Raw genomic sequence first — 14,010 nt, 5'->3', positions numbered from 1 at the left:
AAATAGCAAGATTTTGTTTTTTTGATGGTTGCATAATATTCCATTGTATATATATACACCACACCTTCTTTATCCATTCATCTGTTGATGGACATCTTGGCTCTTTCCATAGTTTGGCTATTGTGGACATTGCTGCTATAAACATTGGGGTGCATGTACCTCTTCAGATCACTACATTTATATCTTTGGGATAAATACCCAGTAGTGCAATTGCTGGGTCGTAGGGTAGCTCTATTTTCAACTTAAAAGTGACCATGTTTTATGTAAGCTTTTTATCAGGGAAAATTTTAACCCAATACTAAAGTAGTACCCCTTCCCCTGACACCCACATACTAGCCTTAACATCTGTCAACTCATGGCCCATCTTGTTTCATCTACAGCCCCTCACATTCCCCTCTCCTCAATGGATTATTCTGAAGCAAATTCCAGACATCACATCACGTGATCAGTAAATATTTCAGTATCCTTGAAAGTAATGAACTCCTGTTAAAAATCACAACTGGAAATTTATGCCTCTTAATCCCCTTCATCTATTTCAGCCATCCCTGCAACCACCTCCCCTCTTGCAACCACCAGTTTGTTTTCTGTATTTATGATTCTTTTTCTGTTTTTGGGGTTTTTTTTTTCATCTGCTTTATTTCTTTAGATTCCACATGTAAATGAAATCATATGGTATTTGTCTTTCTTTCTTTGACTTATTTCACTTAGCATAATACCCTCTAGTCCATCCATTGTTGTCACAAACGCAAGATCTCATTCTTTTTATGGCTAATATTCCACTGTATCTATATCCATATCTATCTACCTGTACCTATCACATCTTTATCCATTCATCTATCAATGGACATCTAGTTTGCTTCTATTCTAGTTTTCTTTCACTCTAGTTTTCTTCTAGTTTGCTATTGTAAATAATGCTGCAATGAACATAGAGGGGATTATATCTGTTTGAATTAGTGTTTTCATTTTCTTTGGGTAAATATTCAGTAGTGGAATTACTAGATCCTATGGTATTTCTACTTTTAATTTTTTGAGGAAACTTCATACTGATTTTTACAGTGGTTGCACCAATTTACATTCCAACCAACAGTGCACAAGTGTTCCCTTTTCTCCACATCCTTGCCCAAACTTGTATTTTTGATACTAGTCATTCTGAATGGTGTAAGTTGAGCATTCTTTTTATGTGCCTGTTGGCCATCTGTATGTCTTCTTTGGAAAAATGTCTATTCAAGTCCTCTATCCATTTTTAAATTGGATTATTTGTTTTTTTGGTGTTGAGTTGTAAAAGTTCTTTATATATTTTGAATATTAACCCTTATTTGGATACATCATTTGCAAATATCTTCTCCCATTCAGTAGGTCGCCTTTTGATTTGTTGGTTTCCTTTGCTGTGCAAAAGCTTTTTATTTTGTTGTAGTTCCCAATAGTTATTTTTGCTTTCGTTTTTCTCGCCTGAGGAGAAATATTCAGAAAAATGTTACTAAGGTTGATTTCCAATATTGCTTATGTTTTCTTTTAAAAGTTTTGTGGTTTCAGGGACGCCTGGGTGGCTCAGTCATTAAGCGTCTGCCTTCGGCTCAGGTCATGATCCCAGGGTCCTGGGAGAGAGCCCCACATTGGGCTTTAGGGTTTTCGATATACAGTATCATGTCATCTGCGAATAATGACAGTTTTATTTCTTTCTTACCAATTTGGATGCCTTTTATTTCTTTTTGTTGCATGATTGCTGTGGCTAGGACTTTCAGTATTATGTTGAATAAAAGTGGCAACAGTGGACATCCTCATCTTGTTTCTGATCTTAGAGGAAAAACTTTCAGCCTTTCCACATTAAGTATGATGTTAGCCATGTCATATATGACCTGTCATATATGGTATGACATATATGTCAAATAATACACTGTTTGATTTGGAAGGGATGTTGGAGGCTGCCAGCCTTCTTGTTTTACATGTGTAGAGATTGATGCCTTTGAGTGTCAGGCATGAGGCCATCAGGGCAAGCTGCAGACGTAACCAGGGCTCTGTGCTCCTGTCTCTGGATTTAACTACTTTCTTTTTCACCACTCTTACTGTTCTATTCAGCATCCATCAAACAGGAATCACTATTTGTTGGCATTTTCATATTTCACTTACACCAGGATAGTTGAGGTTTCCAGTGGTGACCCAAGAGAGCAACAGGTAAAACTGTGTTCAATGTTTGATCGTTCCATCATATCCTGAAAACCGAGCAATTCTCGTTCCTGCACTTGGTAACACTTCCTAGGCACTAACCTCATTTCAGTCTCATTCTGTACAGGAATGGTTCAGGAGGTATTTTAGGAGGATTCCTCACTCCTTCTTTGCTGTCCTCGTTTTTGTCTTAGTGGAACTTGAAATATCTCTTCTTTTGGGTAGGCAATCCTTTGGCTCCCCACATGGCAAACCCTTAATTGGAATTTTTAGGAAGCTATTTAATTAGGCAATGTGGATTAAGGTAAGGGTTGGACTATGCATAAACTTAAGGATCACACCTCAGGTTTTAAGAGTCCCTCAACATTGCTCACAGGTACTGGCTGGACCACATTTCACTTTGGCACCAACTTCCCCCCCACCCCAATCTACCCAGCCTTCCTCAGCCCCCCCTAATGCAATTCTCCAAGGCAGTATCTGATATGTAAAATCTCTCAATGTAAAATAAAAAAAAAATTGAGAGGACAAACTAACTCTCTGGCTCCTTTATAACTATGTTGTCTTTTTTTTAACTTCCAGGCTCCTGGCTCAGCCTGTCCCTCTTTCTGATCTCTCATGGATCTTGCCCCTTTTAGGAAAAAAAATCAACATCTATTCCTCTGAAACAGCATTCTCTGTAGAGGTGATCTCAGACATCTAAGAATACCGTATTCCTTTACCAGAATAGTTTAGAGACAGTATTTTAATAAATCAATAGCTATTACAAGCACAATTAATGTTTGCTCGGCACTGTGCTCAAAGCTGTGGATTTACAAGCCAGGATGAGGTATGATCCCTGCTCCCATGTTACAGAAAGGAGCATGATTTAGGACCCAAGTTTAAAACCACTTACTCTTTGATCTTGAGCTTGCTCCACCTCTTCAGGTCTTAGTTTCCTTGCCTGTAAATGAGGCTGATAATCCTTCTGTTTCATGGAATTTTAGTCAGGATTTCATGAAAGAGTAAACAAATGAGTTGAACATAGTGCCAGCTGCATACTAAGGGCTCAATAAATTTGCCTAAATTACCATTGTTATTTAGAGAAGTAGAAACATATATTCGGGGTAAATGATGAAAACTGCAATGAAGAATTTAGATTTAATGGGGTTCGGAACGTCAGGAAAGTCATTTAATGTTCCTGAATGGGTGATATTAAGGCAGATATTTAGAAATCTAGATGTATCTTACCAGGGGAAGTGGATGAGAGAGGCAGAGAAGCCAGCTAGCTGTGGGGCAAAGAAGAGGGACTTAAGCTATGCTGAAAAGTAGAGGGGCGCTCTGAGTAGCATTTCCAGAAAGAACAAAGGAACTTGTGTCCATTTTGATTCAGGGAAGGAGGATGAGAGGAGAGCCAACATCACCTCCCATCCCCCTAAGGTGGGACGAGGAGAAAGAACTGTCCATGGTAGCCATTAGGTATTCGGGTAAACACATGTCTTTGTGTAGGAAGTATGACTTCCTACTTTGTGTAGGAAGTATGATGAGGTTTTTGTTTGTTTGACAGTCCAAAATATTTACCTGCAGTCCTTCTCAGAAGTTGGCCCTGAAGCAGCCTCACTATGTGGCTATTCCCAAAGGTAGACGATGGGGCCAGCATTCGAGTGAGAATCCAGTGCTTTCTTTTAGGGGAGCTTGGTCTATTTGTAATAAAAATCCCAACTAATTTGCACTTATAGACTTCATATTTATGAATGTAAATCACAAACAGGCAACTGGAAATCAGATCACAGATGCTTTCCCGCTGAAACTCAGCATCTTGAGCTCAGAAACTTGGTAAATTAAAGGGCTGACTGGGGTTCATCCTACACGCAGTCAGAGTGCTTTGCTCCCTAAAGAGAAATGTCTTTCATTTGTGCAGAATTTGAGAGCAAACAAATTGCTCTTCCCTTTTCCCCCTCACTGGTATATCTCCAGCCTTTCAAGGTAAACAGGTCTCACTATCCTAATTTTCAGCGGAGGAAACTAAGGTCAGAAAAGTTGTAACGTAGCCAAGATCTTGAAAGAAATGTACACAGACACAAAGATTAGAATACAGGCCTTCTAATTCCAAGTGTTTTGTTCTTTGTTCCAAGTTGTAGGACGCTGCAGACCCCACCCTCTCCCTCTCTCACCTCCTGCAGGGACCAAAATGCTTTGAGGTAGCACAAATCCAAGCACAGATGGCTCTCAGCACCACCAGCTGTGTGACCGTGGACAAATAACTTGGCTCTCTACTCTTCATTTTCTTCTTGTATAAAATTGAGGTAATTATAACCTAGCTCCAGGGCTTAATGTAATTTAGATATGTCTTTAAAGTACTTAGCATATGCTAACTGCTTATTGAATGGTGGTTATTATTACCATTAAAATGATCCCTTTGGGTTAAGCTATTGCCATTGTGTCTAGATGTAAAGAGGTCTCTTAGCAGGTCAAGCGCATTAACCTGCAGCCACAGGTAACTTCGGAAGAAGGAACCGAGGCAGGCCAGACAGTTATGTTCCTAGAGAGAGAAGCTGGTGGGTGGCAGTGCCGGGAAGACACGTCCAAGTGGGGCTCCTCAGGTGGGGGCTGAGACGCCCAGAACACTGGGCAGGAAATTGGGGTATGGCAGCTCAGATCCCTGATGGGGGAAGTAGGGTCGCAGCAGAGATAAACCCCACTCTGTCATCTGTTTGCTGTGGGTTGGTGTTTGTTGATAGGAATCCCCAGGACATCTTCAAGTGAGTGAGGTTAAGAATCTTTTCAGTCACAGCTCAGGAAGTATGAAGTCAAGCTGGAGTGCAAACTTGTTTTGGAAGAAATAGAGATGACTAGTAAACCAAAGAAAATATTCTCACTGTCACTAGAAATGCAAGAAATGAAAATTAAATTAATTATTAGAGCATCAATAAAATATTTTTTTCAATTTAAATTCAATTAATTAACATATAGTGTATTATGAGGTTCAGAGGTAGAGGTCAGTGATTTATTAGTCTTTTATAACACCCACTGCTCATTACATCACATGCCCTCCTTAATGCCCATCACCCAGTTACCCCATCCCCCCACTCCCATCTCCTCCAGCAACCCTCAGTTTGTTCCCTATGATTAAGAGTCTCTTATGGTTTGTCTCCCTCTCTGATTTCATCTTGTTTTCTATTTCCCTCCCTTCTCCTATGATCCTCTGTTTTGTTTCTTAAATTCCACATATGAGTGAAATCATATGATAATTGTCTTTCTCTGATTGACTTATTTCACTTAGCATAATACCCTCTAGTTCCATCCACGTCCTTGCAAATGGCAAGATTTCATTTTTTTGATGGCTGAATAATATTACATTGTAGATATATACCACATCTTCTTTATCTACTCATCTGTTGATGGACATCTTGGCTCTTTCCATAGTTTTTGGCTGTTGTAGACATTGCTGCTATAAACACTGGGGTGCAGGTGCCCCTTTGGATCATTACATTTGTATCTTTGGGGTAAATACCCAGTAGTGCAATTGCTGGGTCATATGGTAGCTCTACTTTCAACTTTCTGAGGAACCTCCATACTATTTTCCAGAGTGGCTGCACTTCAGAAGGGTTTTCACCAAGAGAGGATTGTGGTCAGAATTCAAAAAAATTTGCCTCTAACTTTCTGGGTACATCAGTGTGGAAATGGTTAAGATTCAAGATTTTTATTAAAAAAATAACAGAATACCCCAAAGCGGTATTGCAGTCACTATAGACATTATGCTCAGTGCTTCTGTCATTCACTCAGGTGTGTGTGCCTCCTTCTGGACCTGTCCCCACCCACCTCATTGCTCCTCTCTGCTCACTGCATTTTCCTGTTTCTGCTGCCAAGAACACCACCAGACTCCACTGTCTTCTTCCTTCCTGAGTCCTTTTATGCTTCTTGGCTGTGTTGCACATTTAGAGCATTTCATCCATTACGCATGTTTGAGTGCTTTGCAAACCAAGGCAAAATCTCTGCACTCAAGTTGTTTACAGGCCACTGGAGTTGAATAGAACAAAGATACATGCACACGTAACACAAGATAGAATGGGAAAAATGTCACATTTTGAATATAAATTAAATACTGCAGTCTTTCAAAGAATGAGGAAGGTAGATGTAGCTGTGAATTTCTTTCTGTCCCCCATTTTACAGATGGTAAATTTGAGGCCCGCAGGGAAGAAGCAGGGATCTTTGGTACCAGGAACTGGTTTATGTATGTAAGCTCAGGCACTTCCTCTGTGTCTGCCTTGGGTAGCAGGACTCTCAGTGGACCAGGGTGCCAGTGAGCATTCTGAGGAGCTCTAGTCAAACAAGGTGCTCTGCTTTTGGTGGTCAAGTGTTTGGGAAATGTATAAACCCTCTTCTGGGATGCTCAGGGTAGCCATTCACACATTGAAGTCTCCTACAAGTTCAACAGAGGAGAAAGCTTTATTCAACCTGGAGAGGCTAGAATCTCCCCACACAACTTCTCACCCCGCAGATCCAGCCTTCCAGTCAGAAAAGCCACCAAACACTCCTGGAGAGCCTCCATCTTTGTCAGTCACTCGATGACCATTCCTCTGCTCTTAATTTGGGAAACTAAGAAGAAAGGGGAGAAAAGTCTTTGAAGGTGAGCTTTTCCCCAACTCCTTCCTCTGGCTAGCTCACTTCTAAGGTAATTATTTGTGTTTTCATTATGAATAGTCTTTACTTATCTTTTTTGATTAAGAACATTTACCTCAGCGTGTTGGTTTGTGACAACATTCTGGATCATGTGTCTGAACCCAATTGTCATTACCTGTCATATAATCCCTTCTCTGGGAACTTTCTATTTAATCTTCTTTTCTACTTAATTTTTAAATACCACAATAATGTGTTACCTTTTATTTATTTTAATACTGTTTGTTTTTAAAATAGGTCATACTGGCCCATGGTACAACATTCAAAAGTCAAAAGGGTATGAGGTGAAAAGGTGTCACCTTCAAACACTGTCCACCAGTAGCCCAGTTTATATTTGTGTGTGTGTATGTGTTTATTTTCCTTGCCTTTCTTCCCACACAAATGTACACAGATTGTTAGCATCTTGCTTTTTGCACTTAAAACTGCATCGTGTTAATAGTGCGTCATGAGTACATAGAAGGTCCTCATTTGTTTCTGTAGCTGTACGATATTGTATGTGCTGCAGTTTATTTAAAGATAACATTTAGGTTATTTCCAGCGTTTTGCTCTAGTCAGTGCTGTAGTAAATAATTTGAGAAATTGAGGACATTGGTAAAGTTAGCAGCAGCCTCCTGCCACTAAAACATATCCAGAAAGTTAGCTGATGATCTGTAAAAGCCTTTTTCATAATGTGTGACATAGCAAGGCAGCCCGTATAAATAAATCACTAATAAACTGGGGTAGGAAAAATTCAGATAATTTATACACACTGGTGAGCACACAGCATACAGGAAGCTAAAGGCAAAGGATCTAAGACCCACAAAGGGTCTGGTGGTTTTATTTCAGTGTGAGACAGAAGTGCCTTGGGGATGGTCACCAAATACTCTCAGGGGGCTCACATAGCAATGAAGTTGGTCATGTAGCATTAATATTTACTGGATTTCTCAAATTTTAAAACTAAGAATGTTAAACAATTTTTACTTTTACTTTTAACAATAAAATAATACAGCATATGGCCTTTGAGCAATGAGGGGGTTAAGGGTGCCAATCCCCAGGCAGTCGAAAATCTGCACATAACTTTTGACTCTCCCAAAACTAATAGCCTACTGTTGATCTTACCAATAACATAAACAGTCAACTGACACGTATTTTGTATGTATGCGCATTGTTGAATTGAATACATATTGTATTCTTATCATAAAGTAAGTTAGAGAAAAGAAAATGTATTGAGAAAATCGAATGGAAGAGAAAATACATACTGTATTTATAAAAAAAATCTGTGTATAAGTGTAGAAAATCTGAACAGTTCAAATTGGTGGTGTTCAAGGGTCAACTGTAATTTTAAAAGCTAACATTTATTGAGCACTTACCATATTCAGACACTATGCTAAGCACTTTATAGGTATTACTTTATTTAATCCATTAACATCCCATGAGATGGGTGCTATTCTTATCCCTATTTTAGAGATGAGGAAACTGAGGCTCAAGGACGTAAGGAGCTCAGCCAAGGTCACACAGCCAGTGAGAAATGGAGCCAGGTTTCTGTATCCAGAGCTTTCTCCCTTGACCACTGCTACCCACAGTGGGTCTTCACTTTGAAGTCTTCACCACTTTAAGCAACAGCAAAATAAAAAGAGATTTGAGATTTTTATACTCCTAAATGTGTCATGGAGGTTTGTGGTCAGCTTGGAGGACTTTAAAAAGCTGTCTGACTGGCCCATGATTCAAATACATGAGCCAATGTCTTCCGTGTCTCCTGTGTCGCTCTTCCGGCTTCGGGGGCCATGACTGTATTTCGATGCTGGTTTTTGTTCCCTCAGAGTAACCTGCTCCAAGCGCAACAGGGAATCACTCTGAAAACGACTTCGGCATTTTGTAAAAGATAAATGTCCCTCATAGGCTGTGATACTGGGTTTCTTCTTCCCACCATGTTCTTTCAAAGGCTGAATTTATTCTTCAAATCAGCTTCCAGCTGCTTTATGTGTACAGATTATGGTGCAAATCCCCTCTGGTGAGGTCCACTTGGATCACTGATTGGATTGGGAAGTTCCGTGAAGCTCACGAGGACGTCAGAAAAGACAATGACGAGGAACAGTTTATAAACAACACGTAATGCCTCTCTGCAGACTCTCCCTGTCCCTTTTTGTTTTTGAAATTTGGAAATCGCTTGTGTCTAGGGCAGGATTTGCTGTAATTTGTAAATCAAATTATTGGTAATTCGCCCCCGTTGAAATTGGCAGAGGGACTGTCGTGCTTGCAGAATGTAATAGATATTTATAATTCACACGCCATCCAATTGCAAAAAGCGTTTGACGGGCTACTCCAGTGAGCTAAGCATCTACGAAGTAAAGATTTTAAGACCTGCCTGTGATAACAGTCCTATTCAGGTCTCAGGTCCCACGTCCTCCCCCCAGAATGCTGACTTTTACCTTTCTAATAAGCAGTCTCCGCTTATTTATGCGTAGCCCTGGGGTCCGTTTTCTCTTCCCTTTCAATTAGCAATAATCGCGCCTCGGATAAACCTCATTGGCTACGATACTGCTACTGCGCAAAGCTTCTCTCTTCCCTTTTAAATAATCCCTTTCTTTGGTGTATTTGGAAAAAGGGACGCTGTGTCAGATGTTCTTCCCGTGTAACCCGGCGGTGGTCAGGGACACGCATTGGCACCGCACTCTCTGGTCCCCGTGGGCTCCTCTTCCCCTTGCTGCGCTCGGGGCCAGTACCAGCTCGGGGCAAGTGAGGCAGCCAGGGACCACGGTTTGAGGAGGCATTTTCTCTAGGGGTTGTGTGGGCTCAGGGTCCATCTGCACTGGTCCTGGCCCTACCCGCCGGCCACAGCCTAGAATTTATAGACTCCAGTCCTTCGTCGGGGAGGATGCAGGTGGGGTCTGACCCGCAGCACCTCGGCAGCAGGATACCCTAGTGCTGAAGGGCCTGCATTCTGGGGGTGGACATACTACCTCATCTCTTTGGGCACCTCAGTGTCCTCATTTGTAAAATGGGTTGATGATGCTAAAAATACAGCCTCCCTTTGCTTGTCTAGAGCGTGAAGACAGGTAATCCCTCCCCCCCCCTCCCCCGCCCCGTAAATGCCCAGGAAAGCACACCTCTTCCTCGCACTGCTCTTCCGGTTCCCAGTCCCAGCCACTTCCCGCCTTAAACTTCCTAAGAAGGTTGGAGGAAATCCAACAGCATTTTTTTTTTTTTTAAATTTTTAACAGCATTTTAAAAGAAAGATTTAAATTGTCAAACGAAGCATGGTTTCCTTGAGACCCCAGGGAAGAGGTCCGAGCAGTGAAAGGCTACGGGGAAGTGCTGCCTCTCCTGACCTGCCTCCCTCCCCGAGGGCTTCCGTCCTCTCCTGAGGCACCTCCAGTTTCACTTCTTTCTTTTCTGGATCTTCACCACCTATTTTGCAGCAGTCTCATTCTGTCCTCACAGAACTCTCACCCTGCAAATACATCCTGTTTTCCTGGTGACTGCTTCCCCAGGCTGAATTGTTCAGGCTGGAGTAGCAGAAGACAGCCCAGGGTCAGTCCAGGGTGGACACTGGTAGCTCAAGTGCAGTCTCCCGCAAAGTCTTCTGGGTAAGAGACATCTTTTGGTTGTGCTCCCCATCTGTCTCTGCTCCTCTCCCACCGACACTACCTTGATTTTCTATGGAGGGAGTGGCCTTTGACCCCCATGATCTCCCCCCCTGACCGGATATGTATGAGGAGGAACAAGAAGGCAGAGCCTGCCTAAGGATGTTGTCAACAGCAGAAAGCAAGGGACAAGGAGGGAGGTCGAAGGGGGGAAAGAGCGAGACAGACAGAGAGACAGAGAGGCAGAAGGAGACAGAGAGAGAAAGGGAGGGAGGAACATTGGGTTCTACATCAAGCCGAGTCTGAATTTCTTTGGACTATTCAGTTATGTGAGACAACAGATTGTTTTTATTGTTTAAGGCCATTAGAGTTGTGTTTTCCATTACTTACAACATAGTGACCTAATTGCTTTGGAGTCTTTGTTTTGTAAGAGTCCGGCAGAGTGTGTAAGGGTCAAAATCAACCACTCTCTCTTTCTGCCGCAATCTCTCTAACCCCCTTCACCAAATACACACACTCCTTAGGGAAAATATTAATTCGTAGATGGTATAAAGTCATTGCCATTCATAAGAAGGAAGAAAAACATTTTTCGCATGTATGGTAGTCCGCAGGCCATTCTTGCCCAGAGAAATGTTAGTCTCTGTACATTATTGTGCACACTGCTTTAGTACATGTCTCTCATCTGCACCTCGAATCTCAATTTGTGCACTTGAGACTCACCTGGAGCAAGAAATGAAGCCATTTACTGAGCTACACACTTCTTCCTGGCTGCTTCTTAAGCTCCATGGAAACTAAGTTAAACCTTTGAAATTATAACTTGTAATGGCCTGATTAGTTTTCCCACAAGGCCATTCTCTTCCCTAGCTGAGGAGGCTGGATGGAAGGTGTGTTCTTTTGGTTTTTATTTTTTAATACTTCTCCTTATACACTTATTCCAGAGGACAAGTTGAGATAGGAGTTTCATCACATTGCCTAAAAAATTGTGTGGTCTTTTGATCATATCTCTTTTCATCTATTAACCCACGTTAACCAAAATTCTCTGAATACTTTTAATACTCAGGGCAATGAAAGATATTAAGAATTTTCCCTTGACATAGACTCTGAATTTTTGCCCTTGTACAGTCTCCATATTCTGAATTGCTTGCCCTTCAGAATAAGAATGTAGTTCAAGGGCAACTTTCATTTCTCTGTAGAGCCTTGGGAACAAATTAGACATTTGAGATAAAAACAATCCTCAAAATGTCATATTTTTAACCTATTTTACATTCATAATTTGGAGGGCCTGAGAAGGATGTGCCTATCTCACTTCAAAGGAAAGGTTGTACTTTAGGAAAGGCTTTTGTCTAAATGTTGGGGGAAGTGTTATAAAAAGAGAATACATTTATAGCAAACCAATTTGCCATGTTGTTAGCTAGTATCTGTAAGTTGAGTGATGATGTCACATATTGTGCAAACCAAGCCCCTTCTGAGGATGGAATTTGGGAACTATTTATTAATAAGGACATCAAGACTTCTACTACTAGCCAAGCTGGAGCAACCAGGATGGATTTACCCTCCCACCTGAAACAGCAGACAACCAAACAAAATATACGAAACAACAGTTTTTAAGACATTGGACATCAGACAATGAAGAACAGGGATCCCTGAGATGTAGGAAATGAATGATGTGAGCTCTGTGATTGTCCCGTATTACTTCCTGGCGAGAGTTTCTGGTCTGTAACACAAGGAGGGGGGACCCAGGTGCAGCCAGGTGGTCTCCCTGAGTTGAGGAGACATTGCTGGGAGTATAACACTATACTGCTGCAGTTCATGGTGCAGAGTACTAAAGAAGAAATAACTACAGAGAGAAAGGAAGAAAGAGAGAGGGAGGGAGAGAGACTGTGCTATGGAGATCTGCAGAGGGTCCCCCTTAAGTACCCAGCTGACTACTGATCAATGCACAGAGTTGAGGAACAACCCAAGGTCACGGAAACAACTACATGAGTGGATTGAATGGAATTTCTGGACCTCACACACAAGGCAAGGAGTAGTTCTTGTTCTTATCAGCCAGAGTGGAAAACCTCACAATTCCTGGTGTGTCAGGTAGAGTACTCAGAAGTTTTTTTTGTTTTTGTTTTTTTTTAATCTCAGTAGTGGGGCATTAACATTATGCTTTCTGGCCCCACTGGAGAAAGCTTAAAGTGAAGCCCAAGATGTTCAAACTATTTCCAAGTCCTTTAATTCTGTTTCAAAGCAAAGTTCAAGAATTTTTATAGAAATACAAAATATCCAACACCCCAAAAGATTAAATTCACAATGTTGAGCATCTAATTAAAACTTGCCAACATACAAAGAAGAAGGAAAATACCACCCAGGAAGAGGAGAAAAATCTATTTATTGGAACCACCCTAGGACTGATATGGAACTGGCAGACGAGGACAATACAGTGGTTGTTATTACTGGGTCCCACATGTTCAAGAAGCTCAGAGGAAAGATTTCATATGGTAAGTAAAAGCATAAAGAAGGTTCAAACTGAGCTTCTAGAGATGAAAACTACAATATCTGAAAAGACAAACATACCAGGTGGGATTAACAGGATGTTAGAGAATTGCAGAAGAAAAGATTAGTGACTTGACAATGTAGATAGAAACTATTCAAAATTATACACAGAGAGAAAGAAGGTTGAAAGGAAAGTGAACAGAGTGTCACTGAGCTGTTAAAAACTCCAAATGGCAATCAGAGAAAGATAAGTATCATATGATCTCACTGATATGAGGATTTTGAGAAATAAGACAGAGGATCATAGGGGAAGGGAGGGAAAAATGAAACAAGATAAAACCAGAGAGGGAGACAAACCCTAAGAGACTCTTAATCTCAGGAAACAAACTGAGGGTTGCTGGAGTGGAGGAGGGTGGGAGGGATGAGGTGGCTGGGTGACGGACATTGGGGAGGGTATGTGTCGTGGTGAGCGCTGTGAATTGTGTAAGACTGATGAATCACAGACCTGTACCTCTGAAACAAATAATACATTATATGTTAATAAAAAATTAAAAAAAAAACTCCAAGTGGCCTAATATCCCACTAGATAATTGGAGTCTTCAAAGGAGGGGGCGGAAAAATGATTTAAAAATAATCCCCCAATTCAATGAAAACTATAACCCGCAAACACAAGAAACTCAACAGAACCCATGCATAAGAAATATTAAGAAAATCCCACTGAGCTATACCATGATGGTTGGCTTATAATAGTGATAAAGGGAAATCTTAAAAGTAGCCAAGATAAAAGACACATGAAGCACAAAAGAACAAAGATAAGAACGACAGTAAAAGGAAAAAACAAGCTCTCAGCCTGCTTTTCAAATTCCCCAACAATTCTGCAAAATGAAGGAGGCATACAAGAGTTGAGGGAATTCACACCAGCACACCTGTGCCACGAGAAATGTTAAAGGAAGTCCTTTAGTCAGAAGAAAAGGATATCAGATGGAAATCTGGATCAATCAAAGGAATGAAGAGTACAGAAATGGTAACCACATGGATAAATATAAAATACTTTTTTTTTTTTAAAGATTTTATTTATTTATTTGACAGAGAGACACAGCGAGAGAGGGAACACAAGCAGGGGGAGTGGGAGAGGGAGAAGCAGGCTTCC

The 14,010-nt window shown here is 41.1% G+C and overlaps 1 pseudogene; it reads right to left on the bottom strand.

The window, feature by feature from the left end:
* Positions 1 to 9,286: 9,286 nt before the first annotated feature.
* LOC115938877 (U4 spliceosomal RNA) lies at positions 9,287 to 9,354 on the bottom strand (annotated as a pseudogene).
* Between the last annotated feature and the right edge of the window lie 4,656 nt (positions 9,355 to 14,010).

Source organism: Leptonychotes weddellii, chromosome 5, assembly GCF_054177405.1.
Source record: "Leptonychotes weddellii isolate Sample4059 chromosome 5, ASM5417740v2, whole genome shotgun sequence".
Classification (NCBI taxonomy): Eukaryota; Metazoa; Chordata; class Mammalia; order Carnivora; family Phocidae; genus Leptonychotes; species Leptonychotes weddellii.
The sequence above is the reverse complement of the archived record's forward strand: the minus strand, read 5'-3'. Positions and strand labels throughout refer to the sequence as shown.